The sequence below is a fragment of the Schistocerca piceifrons genome, chromosome 2 (assembly GCF_021461385.2).
Source record: "Schistocerca piceifrons isolate TAMUIC-IGC-003096 chromosome 2, iqSchPice1.1, whole genome shotgun sequence".
NCBI lineage: Eukaryota > Metazoa > Arthropoda > Insecta > Orthoptera > Acrididae > Schistocerca > Schistocerca piceifrons.
Genome location: NC_060139.1, coordinates 1,102,190,611 through 1,102,205,279, shown reverse-complemented (window position 1 = coordinate 1,102,205,279; position 14,669 = coordinate 1,102,190,611). Strand labels below are relative to the sequence as shown.

General features: G+C 44.1%; 1 protein-coding gene across 1 annotated transcript in view; it reads left to right on the top strand.

The window, feature by feature from the left end:
* The window catches only part of LOC124777336, a 798,431-nt gene that overhangs the window by 283,866 nt on the left and 499,896 nt on the right, over positions 1-14,669 (top strand). The window lies entirely within an intron of this gene.

Sequence of the window (14,669 nt, the reverse complement as noted above, 5' to 3'; positions counted from 1 at the left end):
CGTAATTGCTGTACACTAATAACATATTATTTGCACATGCTGCATTTAAGAAATCGTACCAATAGTTTGCATAATACTTATTTTTTAATCTCTGTGCCAAAATCACAGAAAAGTTAGGGAATAGTATGGCAGAACGGCCTGAACAGACCCCGCTAACAGTGTACGTGTTTCGTGTGCGAGTTGTCGCAGTTGTCCTGTGTGTTGTACGTTTTAGTTATTGCATGTCACGGGCTTCTTTACTGTTGTCGACGTATTTTTACAGAAACAAGGTTGACTGCGGTAACGAATCGAATAAATCTTGTCGTCTCGTAGGACCGAGTGCTGTGCTGGTGGTCGGCGTCTTCCCAGCGCGATGCCCCGGCGTCCTGCCGACAATGGCCGCTCTGCCGATTGGCTGCCACACTTGCTGTGCGCCCGGCGCACAGTGGGGCCAAATCACAAAAAAGCTGGCTAAGAGTCGGCTGAAAGCCAGTACACGGGGGTTTTCGAGGTCGCAGATTATGAATCCTAAATCAAAATTTGAAATAAAAACAAAATGGCGGATTTAACATTAATCACTTTCATATAGAAATACAAAATATAACCGTATGTTGTATAATACAATAAAACATACATTCAAAGTTTATGGATCTTCACCCGAAAAATAAGTTGATTCAACTTTTGAATCGCTGGAGCTTACTGTACTTGGCGCAACTAACAATGAAACTGCTTCTGGGAGCGACGACTTCGAGTCTTTTCGAGAAAATTCGCACAAACGTGAAATAAATTGATCGGATATTAATAATAAGAGTAAAAAAAGTCTTCTATTGTTTTGGCTGGAGAACATTTTCTTGCAAAATCTTCACGAAACTTTTTTATGTATTTATTAGTAGACTCTTGGGCGTCTTCAGACATCTGCCCTATCGGCAATACAGATGAGTTATCACTTCTGCGCCGTAAATCAATACATTATGTACCGAAGTTGGCATGAAGACCTGTGGATATAAGTGCACAAAGTAGTGAGCTGTCTGTAAGGCATAATCTTGAAATTTTACGAAATCGATTTAATGGCCACTCGAGATTGTTTGCAATATCACATGGAAACGCTTAATCAAGTCCTCATCTACCCCTGTTATAGCTGCATAAATACTCGAGTTTTCGAAAAATCTTCGAGTGGTAATCCCATCATTTGAACTACAGAAAGCAGGCTTTATGCGGGAACCTTTCTGTATATTGGTATTTCGATCCGTTACTTGTTCCTTTTCTTTATCACTACGCGCTTGTCAGTTTTTAATTCCAAGCTTATATGCTAAATGCAAACAGCGTTCTAAAAACCGCATCCACGCATGCAAAGTTGACAATCCGAACTGTAGATGATCTTCAGAAACTTCCTTTTGTGAAACTGCATCAATATTGTTAAATTCCTTTGAAGTTGCATTGCGTAACTAGCACCGTTGAGTAGACATATTATGCGTGACAGCATTACAAACTTTACGGTCTGTCACGGTGAAATCAAGTCGGAAAGAAACTCTTAATTCTTTTCCACCTACTACCTTTCTCAAAAGGGACAAGATTTTTCTCTTGCTGTTCAATGTATTCCATTTTCTCACGAGTGGCTTCAGCACTCTCGTGAAAAAATTGGATTCTAATTGGTGTGCAAAAATGAGGAGATGACGGCCTCGGATTTTTCCATACAGCTTTCCTTGCGTTGCAGTGGAACGATTGAGGTAAAAAAAAATATTAGCATCTGCCTTGGTTCCATCATCATTGGTGAAATTCTGTTTGTACATAATTTCGCCAGAAGTGCCATCGCTGCCCCACTTACAAATTAAATTCAAGTTGCGAACATTTTCAGCATTTGTGTTAATAATACCCCCTATCAGCTGTGTGACTCAGCAAAGCCCGTAATTTTATCTCAGCATTACATTCAGTAACCGAAATATCTGACTTGGGCGGATAACATTTGAGCTTAGCTTGATATGGCAATTTATACGGCGAAAAAAAACACAGTTGTTCTCTTTGCTTCTATTAAGAAGCCCCTGATATTGCGATTTCGATCATTTTAGGTCTACTATCAGCAACAGAGCAGCATCGGTAAAGTCGTTTCTCGATACGTATCTATGGACTTTTTATACTTTTTGGCCTGAGATGAGCTCCCCAATCCCACATTACGGGACAATTTTTGCAGCATCTGATTTCCCAGATGATTGGAGGCTCCTTTGAGTGGCATACGTTAATTCTTCCATACTATCTCTTGACAGACCTTGAAAATTCTGAAGAAGGCCAACCCAAATTATGGGATTTTCTCGAAGGTTGTTTAGTTTCTTCGAAAGAAACAAACACGCTCAATCATTCAGAATATTTTTGCAGAAATTTGCCTTCATTTCTCCATACTTGCTGCCACTTTTTATGTAAGTCATGCAACAACTTGCGGAGGACAATTTTTATATTGTCTGATAGAGCGGAGGGGTGTTTAGCAGACAAGAAATTTTCGATCAGCGCATACACGTCAGTCACTTTCTCATTCAAATGACCTTTCAATATCGAAAAAATTTTCCCTCTTGTCAGGCCACACGCTTCACTTTCATCAGCGACAGATTCTGAAATTGGAAAATATAACATCTACACTCATGCTCATAAATTAAGGATAATGCTGATACATGGTGAAACAACGCTCTGGTGGGCGGTTTGCGGGTTTAAATCACGTCGGGGTATGACCATCCGGTGCATTTGACCTGCGGTTGTCGCACGGTGGCGCTGGCAGCAGTCCACATACGCAGAGGTGTGTTGGTGCATGCCAGAGTACGGTGCAGCGCGTAAGTGTGCAGACGTTTACAGGCGTGCTAATGGTGATTGTGTGTTGAAAATAGCTCAAAGAACACATATTCATGACGCCATGAGGAGTAGAATACTAGGGCTACTGGAGGTTGGCCAAACACAGCAGGTCGTAGCACGGACCCTCCGTGTGCCACAAAGTTTGATCTCAAGATTATGGCAACGATTCCACCAGACAGGAAACGTGTCCACGCGCTACAGTACGGGACGTCCACAGTGTACAACACCACAAGAAGACCGATATCTCACCATCAGTGCCCGCAGACGGCCACGGAGTACTCCAGGTAGCCTTGCTCGGGACCTTACCGCAGCCACAGGAACAGATGTCTCCAGACACACAGTCTACAGACGACTGAATAGACACGGTTTATTCACCCGGAGACCTGCAAGGTGCATTCCACTGACCCCTGGTTACAGGAGAGCCCGTAAAGCCTGGTGTCAAGAACACAGTACAAAGTCATTGGAACAGTGGTCCCAGGTTATGTTCACAGACGAGTCCAGGTATAGTCTGAAAAGTGATTCTCTGGCGTGAAGCACGAACCAGATACCGACCCCTTAATGTCCTTGAAAGGGACCTGTATGGAGGTCGTGGTTTGATGGTGTGGGGTGGGATTATGACTGGTGCACGTACACTCCTACATGTCTTCGACAGAGGAACTGTAACAGGTCAGTTGTATCGGGACGTGATTTTGCACCAGTATGTCCGTCTTTTCAGGGGTGCAGTGGGTCCCACCTTCCTCCTGATGGATGATAACGCACGGCCCCACCGAGCTGCCATCGTGGAGGAGTACCTTGAAACAGAAGATATCAGGCGAATGGAGTGGCCTGCCTGTTGTCCAGACCTAAAACCCAACGAGCACGTCTGGGATGCTCCCGGTCGACGTATCGCTGCACGTCTTCAAACCCCTACGACACTTCAGGAGCTCCGACAGCCACTGTAGCAAGAATGGGAGGCTATACCCCAGCAGCTGCTCGACTACCTGATGCAGTGTACGAGTGCATGGTGATCATATCCCGTATTGATTTTGGGGTACGTGCGCAGGAAACAGTGGCGTTTTGTAGCACATGTGTTTCGGGATGGTTTTCTGAACTCATCCCCAATACCGTGGACTTACAGATCTGTGTCGTGTGTTTTCCCTCTGCGCCTATGCTATTAGCGCCAGCATTGTGTAGTGCCACGTTGTGTGGCACCACATTCTGCAATTATCCTTAATTTATGAGCATGAGTGTATATAGGTTGATAATTCCATATTTAACCTCGTTACTATTATTCATTCCAAAATACTATTTGAAAAGGACAAGAGTATATTCATAGAAGTGAACCACGTATCGTGGAACTCGAAATACAATGAAGACCGCAGATAAATTCAAGAAAAAGAGCAACCTTCCGCTTCGTTGATGCACGAAATTTAGCAAACTGTGTTTTACGTTGCAAGAATTCCTACCAGTGACACAGTTGCAGCTAGATGCAGTAATTTTTAATTTTTTTCATGCAATAAAGTTCCATCTACAACGTGCAATCGGTCAGAGCGTTGAACTCTGCAGAACTTGTAAACTTTTCTCTTCGTATTTAAAATTTTCCGTTCATTTACGCATAAATGATCCATTTACTGTTATCGCATAGAATATTATTATTAATGTTATGTCACACAGTGATTTTCTACTTTAAATGAAACAAGTTTGCTGTTACCACTCACTGTTTATTTATCTCCACGACGCGTATCATCAGGCGGGTTTACATTTGTTAGGATGACATTTGTGTGTGTGTGTGTGTGTGTGTGTGTGTGTGTGTGTGTGTGTTTTGTGTTACGATTTTTTGGAGGAACTTGTGATACTGTCTGTCACAGGTTCCTTTCAACTGTCATATTTGTTTACAAATTAATTTAAAAACGCAACATGTGTTTCAAAGGCTTGATCCCATTATCAAATTCTTGAAAATGTTGTGCCATGATGTAATTGTACTGGAATCATGCCTTCCTGAAACACGTTGTGTTTTTAAATTAAATACAGCGCTCAACTGCACAACTTGTGCGTCACGTTGTCCGTACTCATAAAACTTCTTTTGGCAAAGCGTTGTCTAGAGGTGAGCTCCCTCGTCAGAATCGTACGCCCTTCCCGCAAGAAGACCGCAAATTTCCGCGTTATTTTGCTGCGTTTGGATCTTTCGATCTCAGAATACATATAATGAGGTAAAACTCTCATAGAAAACAAATTGATGAAATGTGTATACATGATTATAGGTTAGATAGAACGCTCTTTCGGTGTATTAGCGCCCAAGTCCGGGTGTTGCATCATAGGAAACCACATTGCATATTCTTGTTCAGTTCAAATGTTCAGATGTGTGTGAATTGCTAAGGGACCAAACTGCTGAGGTCATCGGTCCCTTACACACGACATAAACTAACTTAAAGTAGCGTATACTAAGAGTAAGACACACATCCATGCCCGAGGGAGGACTCGAACCTCCGGCGGGAGGGGCCGCGCAGTCCGTGACATGCCCCCCCCCCCCCCCCCTAGACCACGCAGCCACTCCGCGAGGCTTGTCTAATTCTGTATCTTCTTCGTTTCCACGAATTCCTTTATGTCATTTCGATTACAACACCTGCCTCTGACAATTTAATTACAATAATTTCTAACTGTTTATGTGATGTGTTCCGGTTGCTCTGTTCAGCACTGCTATGATTGAAATAAATACTCCACTAGATCAACAAAATGAATATCGAACTGAGAACCATTTATTACTCTTCTGTGTACAGAGACAATCGCACAACAAAAGGAGACGGTCTCTCGTGTAATCGTAGAGCACAGAGCTGTAGCGTGACACACTGCGGCAAGCGCGGCAGCCACGCCAAGTGGCAGCGGCCGTGGCTTACGCCAGTCCGGTAGGCCTGGAGAGACTGGAAGGTTTCAGGTATATGATATAATGGCAAGACAGAGATTTAGGCACCAGGTTTTAAATTGTAAGACTTTTCCAGGGGCACATGTGGACTCTGACCACAGTCTCTTGGTTATGAACTGTAGACTAAAACTGAAGAAACAGCAAGAAGGTGGGAATTTAAGGAGATAGGACCTGGTAAACTGAAAGAACCAGAGCTTCAGGGAGAGCATTAGGGAACGATTGTCAGACAGGGGAAAGAAATACAGTAGATGAAGAATGAGTAGCTTTGAGAGATGAAATAGTGAAGGTAGCAGGTAATAAGACGAGGGCTATTAGAAATCCTTGGGAAGCAGAAGAGATACTGAATTTAATTGATGAGAGGAGAAAATATAAAAATGTAGTAAATGAAGCAGGACAAAAGGAATACAAACGTCTCAAAAATGATATCGAGAGAAAGTGCAAAATGGCTAAGCAGGGATGGCTAGAGGACAAATGTAAGGATGTATATAATTAGGGGGTAAGATAGATACTGCCTACAGGAAAATTAAAGAGACCTTTGGAGAAAAGAGAACCACTTGTCCAAGTATCAAGAGCTCAGATGGAAAACCGGTTCTAAGCTAAGAAGGGAAAGCAGAAAGTTGGATGGAGTAATATAGAGAGTCTGTACAAGGACTGTGTACTTGATGACAATATTATGGAAACAGAAGAGGACGTAGGTGAAGATAAAATGGGAGATATGATACTGCGTGAAGAATTTGACAGAGCACTGAATGACCTAAGTCGAAACAGGACCCGGAGTAGACAACATTCCATTAGAACTACTGACAGCCTTGGGAGAGCCAGCCCTAACAAAACTCTACCATCTGGTGAGCAAGATGCATGAGACAGGCGAAATACCCTCAGATTTGAAGAAGAATATAATAATTCCAATCCCAAAGAGAGCAGGTGTTGACAGATGTGAAAATTACCAAACTATCACTTCAATAAGTCACGGCTGCAAAATACTAACGCGAATTCTTTACATACGAATGGAAAAACTGGTAGAAGCCGACCAGTGTGGATTCCGTAGAAATGTTGGAACACGTGAAGGAATACTGACACAACGACTTATCTTAGAAGATAGATTAAGGGAAGGCATAACTACATTTCTGGCATTTGTAAACTTAGAGAAAGCTTTTGACAATGTTGTCTGGAATACTGTCTTCAAAAAATGGTTCAAATGGCTCTGAGCACTATGGGACTCAACTGCTGAGGTCATTAGTCCCCTAGAACTTAGAACTAGTTAAACCTAACTAACCTAAGGACATCACAAACATCCATGCCCAAGGCAGGATTCGAACCTGCGACCGTAGCGGTCTTGCGGTTCCAGACTGCAGCGCCTTTAACCGCACGGCCACTTCGGCCGGCAATTACTGTCTTCAGATTCTGAAGTTTGCAGGGGTCAAATACAGGAAGCGAAAGGCTATTTACAATTTGTACAGAAACCAGATGGCGGTTATAAGAGTCGAGGGGAATCAAATGGAAGCAGTGGCTGGGAAGGGAGTGAGACTGGGTTGTAGCATATCCCCGGTGTTATTGAATCTATATATTGAGCAAGCAGTAAAGAAAACAAAAGAAATATTTGGAGTAGGAATTAAAATCCATGGAGAAGAAACAAGTTTGAGGTTTGCCGATGACATTGTAATTCCGTGAGAGACAGCAAAGGACCTGGAAGAGTAGTTGAACGGAACGGACAGTGCCTTGAAAGGAGGATATAAGATGAACATCAACAAAAGCAAAACGAGGATAATGGAATGTAGTTGAATTAAATCAAGTGATGCTGAGGTAGTTAAATTAGGAAATGGGATAGTAAATGAGTTTTGTTATTTGGCGAGTAAAATAACTGATGATGGTCAAAGTAGAGAGGATATAAAATGTAGGCTGGCAATGGCAAGGAAAGCGTTTCTGAAGGAGAGAAATTTGTTGACATCTAGTTTAGATTTAAGTGTCAGGAAGTCTTTTCCGAAAATATGGAGTGTAGCCATCCATGTATGGTAGTGAAACATGGACGAAAAATAGTTTAGGCAAGAAGAGAATAGAAGCTTTCGAAATGTTGTGCTACAGAAGAATGCTGGAAATTAGATGAGTAGATCACGTAACTAATGAGGAGGTACTCAGCAGTATTGGGGAGAAGAAGAATTTGTGGCATAACTTGACCAGAAGAAGGGATCGGTTGGTAGGCCATGTTCTGAGGCACCAAGCGATCACTAATTTAGTATTGGGGGGCAGCGTGGGGGGGGGGGGGGAGGGTGTAAAAATCTTAGAGGGAGACCAAGAGATGAATACACTAAGCAGATTCAGAAGGATGTAGGTTGCAGTAGGTACTGGGAGATGAAGAAGCTTGCACAGGATAGAGTAGCATGGAGAGCTGCATCAAACCAGTCTCTGGACCGAAGACCACAATAACAACAACATCAGTGTTATATGCTGATGACTTGGTATTAATGATAAATTCCGAAGACGAGCTGTGAAACCAAATTCATCTATTAAACTTTATTAGTAGAGATTATAATTTTAAGATAAGACAAATGCATTTCGTGGGAAATACCCAGCACGAAACAAAATTGTAATTGAAGATTATATGGAACAGGTTCAACAATACAATGATACAGCTGTATCATTTTTAACGAAGGTAAGCATGTAGGTGCTAAAGTACAGAGATATGAGAGTGGATGTGGCACTATAATCGGAACATTAAAGAAAAGTACACGAAGAACCACAAAAATGAAATTCTATAAGTTGGTGGTCATGCCTAGCCGACTCTGTGGCAGTGAAACCTGGGTTCTGAAGAGAAAAGATTCTACGTTCAGGCGGCTGAAATGAAATTTTTACGAGCAGTGAAAGGCTGTACAAATTGGATGGGATTACAAACGGTAACATTAGACAAGAACTGAATATTTTTTCAGTAGATGACAAAATGGAAGAGCGCTGGAAAAAACGGGAGGAAAAGTTTGGAGCGAATGAAAGAAACGACGTTTCCAAAGCTGGCCTTACAATACGAACCCAAAGGATAGAGGGACAAAGGGTGACAAGGCGAAAGAGGGAGCTGAATGCAGAACAGGTCGATACCCTAATTTTTGAAAGGCATAAGGAGACTGTGAGGCAGCAATATTTTGCCACCGTACACTTAATATTCTTTTAGATTTATGTTAGATCATTGTTTATGATGCACAATAGGGTTATTAATCATTTCGTTGACTGGTACTGGCTAGAAGCGTGTGGTACTGCGTGTCTGGGAGTTAGCCAGAGAGGGCGACGTGGCCAACGCCGCTTTCTTCAGAGGCCGCGGCGGATGTCTGCTGTGCCGAGAGAGAGCAGAGTGGTGCACGTACCTGGAGAAACAGCGTCGGGGGACTGATGAGGCGAGAGGACGTCCCTGCAGTGCTAAGGAATGCGCTGGCTCCAGATGACGGTCACGACCTGACCTCCTAGGAATCTTCTCACAGGGAGCGCCGAGGCACGCCTCCCGCCGGATAGCAGGGACAAGAGCTGGGGGTGTAGCAGGGGATATGGAAACTTCCAGAAAATCTTCTGAAAGGAGTACGAGCTCCAGGTGACTGGCTGGCAGATTGGTGACCCGTGTAGTCGGAGGAAATGTTTCTGTAACGGCCGCAGGTGTCCGTCGCCCGAGCGCAAACGTAGACGCCGGGTTTCCAGGAGGGAGCGGGCTACTGCGTGGAGAGGACAGTTCCCTCTGTCGATCGATCAAAGGCCCTTTCCTGCGCGGACCGATCGAAGACACTTCCCTCTGGGCAGCTGCCTACAGACTTAGCTGGCGATAGAAGCAGTGGGGAAACGTGGCGATCACATTAGTAGTGGATGGCTATGGCCCTGTGGCCCCACAGGGTGCCCCAAAAGTTCCGTCACGATGTCATCCAATATAGCGGGGATGACGTCACCCCCACCGCAGGGGGATTCTGCCCCACAGGGAGCCACAAAATTTCCGTCACGATGACGTCATCCAAGATAGCGGCTATGACGTCATCCAAGATGGCTGATTTTGGCGGGAAGTTAGAATTTTGGCGGGAGGATGGTCAATTGGGCTACCTCCACTACCCTAACCCCCCTCCCCCCAGAAAAATGGCGCAAAGTTCAAATTGCAAGAGGATAATGCACCACACCCCAGTTATCTCTACTAAGCAAAGAAAATGGTTGGGAGATAGCTCACTCGGGGTAACCTAAGTCACCCGACCGCCACCTCCTCCTACGAACTGGCGCCAAGTTTGAATTCCAACAGGATAATGCATCACACCCCAGTTATCCCTACTAAGCAAAGAAAATCGCTAGAACATAGCTCACTTGTTATGCCTCCGCTAATCTAAGTCACTCCACCGCCACTTCCTCCTATGAACTGATACCAAGTTTTAATTTTGGCAGTAAACAAAGATCACTTGGTGTTTCACTGTTAATCTAAGAAAATGCCAGGAAAGAAAGTACACTTGTAGTAACCTCAGTCGCCAGACCGCCACCTCTTCCTACGAACTGGCGCCAAGTTTGAATTCTAACAGGATAATGCATCACACCCCCGTTATCTCTACTAAGCAACGAAAAACGCGAGGAGATAGATCACTTGGCCTACCTCCACTAACCTAAGTCACCCTACTGCCACCTCTTCCTATGAACTGGCACCAAGTTTGAATTTTGGCAGTAAACAAAGGTCAATTCGCATATCTCTACTAAGCTAAGAAAATGGCGCGAAAGAAAGGACACTTCTCCTAACCTCAGTCACTCGACCGCCAACTCCTCCTAAGGATTCATGGGAAAAGGACTTCGACACAAGTCTTTATTTAATCATTTTCATGCAGGTGTGTTCACCAAGATTTCCGCACTCCAACTGACTTAGTACACATCGTCACCAGCAGAGGGCTCTCTCATGGTGTCAGCTGATGAAGCAAGTACTGTAATCCTAGAGGGTGGCACCCAGTGTGTTCCCTAAGAGCTCCAGACTCCATTTGACTTAGTACACGGTAGCGGCACCAGAGAGCACTGTCGTCCTTGACGTCATCTGATGATGCGACTACTGTTGTTCAATATGGCGGCATACATTGTGATCACCACGGGCCTAGTACGTATTGACACCACGAAACAGCGCTGCCATGGACTTGTAATGAATTTTCGCGAATGCCACTTTCACCTGGACTTGGAAGGCGAAGAGGTTACAGAAATCCATTCCACAGTAGCACAAGATGCTTTCTCCTTAGCGATTCTAACGGACCATGCGTGACGTTTGGCTGATGCTTCACCGCACGTAGCTACTTACCACCGCAAGCGCATCTTGCAGAGTTCTCAATGTTATACTGAATTCACTTTGCTATCTAAAATAATAACCAAGTCGAACTCTAGTAAACTGCACAGTCCACCAGAAATACTTAACGTGCACTTTTGTAGCAGTTTTCGTGTTGCCTCAGCTGGTGTGCACGTAAATTGTTGCCCTAACAGAACCTCTTTACGAAAATAACGCAGAATGACGTCGAATGCAGTCTTCCTCGCGGACCTAACCCGTTACCCACTCCTTCACATGCTACCCTTCCTGCTCAATATACGCAAATGTTCTCACAGCTTTGCAGAGGCTCCTATATCCCAGCACAAAAGACGTGAATGAATCGAGGATTGTGATTGGCTGTTATCGAATTTACCCGCCGAATTACTGATACCGCCGGTATCCAAGCACCATCCACCTCTTCTTTCTGTGACTTTCAGGACTAAAATTATTTTGGACAGATCGCTAAACTGCATTGACAGTTAAACCCGTAAACTTGTCTATATTTCATGAAATACAAACCAGACTCGCAAGGATATTGGAAGGTAGGAACATATCTACCCGTGTAACTACAATTAAATATTACCATTGCTGCTACACTCTGACACCGACCGTTGTACAGGTAATGCCTCCTCTTGACGGCTGTGCTTCTGGACCAATCTCACTATTTATAGCGCACATAATTTTCCACATAAAAAATCTCCCCCTGTTTTGGATGTGCTGAATCTATACGTCCCTCACGATAGGACACACAGACATTCTCTCTAATCATGCCACAACATAAACGACACTAACTTTTTACAATGCAATATATACACATTTTACACATCATAAGCCACAGGAACTTTAAAATTCAGTATATACACATTTTACACAAACAGCGCAGTTATCTTTTATATCTGTACAGCCCTCGAAAAAATTATCGTATGCCCACATTCACATCAACTTTATGTCGCGATGCTCCTCAGTCCTAGGGAAGCACAGTCCACCTTTTGGTTTCTTTCTACAAACGTGACATTCCGCCACAATAAACTATTTTACAGTGACCGCGATATTGCACCGACAACTAAACCTCGCAAAGTGCCATACATATCATCAAATACGTAAACACACCTACTCATTTACACTCTCCTCCCACTGGGGCCAGGAGTTTGAATATTAGTGAATGAAACCGATCTCCAACTCAGCACTACATCAAGGCGTACCGTATCGATCTAGTAAACATACAATTAATATTCTACGCCATAAGAAATCACCTATTTTACACCGGAAAGCCCTCAGTGAATCGAAGTCACTGTCAGAACTGATGTACAAAGACCCACTCGCTCCCCCTCGGTACAAATGCGCTACTCTTTCTGGTCCGGACCTGCCTGCCTGCTTGCGTTTCCACTGACATCTCCAGACTCTGGGATCACATGAATACACCTATTTTCACCATAATATTGTATCACTTTCGCCGTACTTCTCGATATCAAGCACACAGCAGTAGCCTACCGATGGCTAGGGCAACATAATTCCGAAGATATACACTGGAAATTATTTCTCTACAAAGCTGAAACTTTAGCTACATGGAGCGTGCTCTAGACCACTGAGTAACTAGAAAAACACATTAAAATCATATTTCTATCCGCGAATACCGATCTCTCTGACGTAACACATTCCAAATCATCCCTACAATTTACGAGCCAACTAAGGTCTTTCCCATGTCTAGAGAACAGGCAACCATGTCTTCCACATGCCAGATGTACACACCACAATCGATCTTCTCTCAACTAAATAAAGGCGCCAAATGTGCAGAAGGAGTGAACGGGACAATTTACATGGGAGCGAATATTGTTCCACCGCAAACACGCTATCTTCTCAAATTTCCACTTGATCACGAAAGCCGCCCAACACATACTAAGTATTAGTTCGCTATTCAGTCTAGTAGAAGCCTGCAAAATTAACTCTTATACGTTACATGGGAGAGAATAACACTCCAACAGGCCTCTGCACTCGGAAGACTGCTACCGTTAATGGCGAACGTGAGTCAATATCACCACAGACTTTGCATGCACCGAAAGATTCTAGAAAACCGGCCACATGTATCTTCTAACATTTTACCTACAATTAAATGTTACGATCGTGTTCTCAATTGAATAGCATTCGGAATTGAGCGAAGTATCGGAAATACACCCCGCTGAAGGCTGTTGCTCTGGAAATGGAAATATCTGTACCTCCCTTACTACTGGACATACTCTCTTCCCTTTGCCATCACAGTACCCCCAAGTCAAATCCATACCCACCATACATCTGGACATAGTCATTTCCTTTACACAAGAACTAACTTTATAAACTTCATGCTCAACTGCACTAATACAGGGTGTTTCAAAAATGACCGGTATATTTGAAACGGCAATAAAAACTAAACGAGCAGCGATAGAAATACACCGTTTGTTGCAATTTGCTTGGGACAACAGTACATTTTCAGGCGGACAAACTTTCGAAATTACAGTAGTTACAATTTTCAACAACAGATGGCGCTGCAAGTGATGCGAAAGATATAGAAGACAACGCAGTCTGTGGGTGCGCCATTCTGTACGTCGTCTTTCTGCTGTAAGCGTGTGCTGTTCACAACGTGCAAGTGTGCTGTAGACAACATGGTTTATTCCTTAGAACAGAGGATTTTTCTGGTGTTGGAATTCCACCGCCTAGAACACAGTGTTGTTGCAACAAGACGAAGTTTACAACGGAGGTTTAATGTAACCAAAGGACAGAAAAGCGATACAATAAAGGATCTGTTTGAAAAATTTCGACGGACTGGGAACGTGACGGATGAACGTGCTGGAAAGGTAGGGCGACCGCGTACGGCATCCACAGAGGGCAACGCGCAGCTAGTGCAGCAGGTGATCCAACAGCGGCCTCGGGTTTCCGTTCGCCGTGTTGCAGCTGCGGTCCAAATGACGCCAACGTCCACGTATCGTCTCATGCGCCAGAGTTTACACCTGTATCCATACAAAATTCAAACGCGGCAACCCCTCAGCGCTGCTACCATTGCTGCACGAGAGACATTCGCTAACGATATAGTGCACAGGATTGATGACGGCGATATGCATGTGGGCAGCATTTGGTTTACTGACGAAGCTTATTTTTACCTGGACAGCTTCGTAAATAAACAGAACTGGCGCATATGGGGAACTGAGAAGCCCAATGTTGCAGTCCCATCGTCCCTGCATCCTCAAAAAGTACTGGTCTGGGCCGCCATTTCTTCCAAAGGAATCATTGGCCCATTTTTCAGATCCGAAACGATTACTGCATCACGCTATCTGGACATTCTTCGTGAATTTGTGGCGGTACAAACTGCCTTAGACGACACTGCGAACACCTCGTGGTTTATGCAAGATGGTGCCCGGCCACATCGCACGGTCGACGTCTTTAATTTCCTGAATGAATATTTCGATGATCGTGTGATTGCTTTGGGCTATCCGAAACATACAGGAGGCGGCGTGGATTGGCCTCCCTATTCGCCAGACATGAACCCCTGTGACTTCTTTCTGTGGGGACACTTGAAAGACCAGGTGTACCGCCAGAATCCAGAAACAGTTGAACAGCTGAAGCAGTACATCTCATCTGCATGTGAAGCCATTCCGCCAGACACGTTGTCAAAGGTTTCGGGTAATTTCATTCAGAGACTACGCC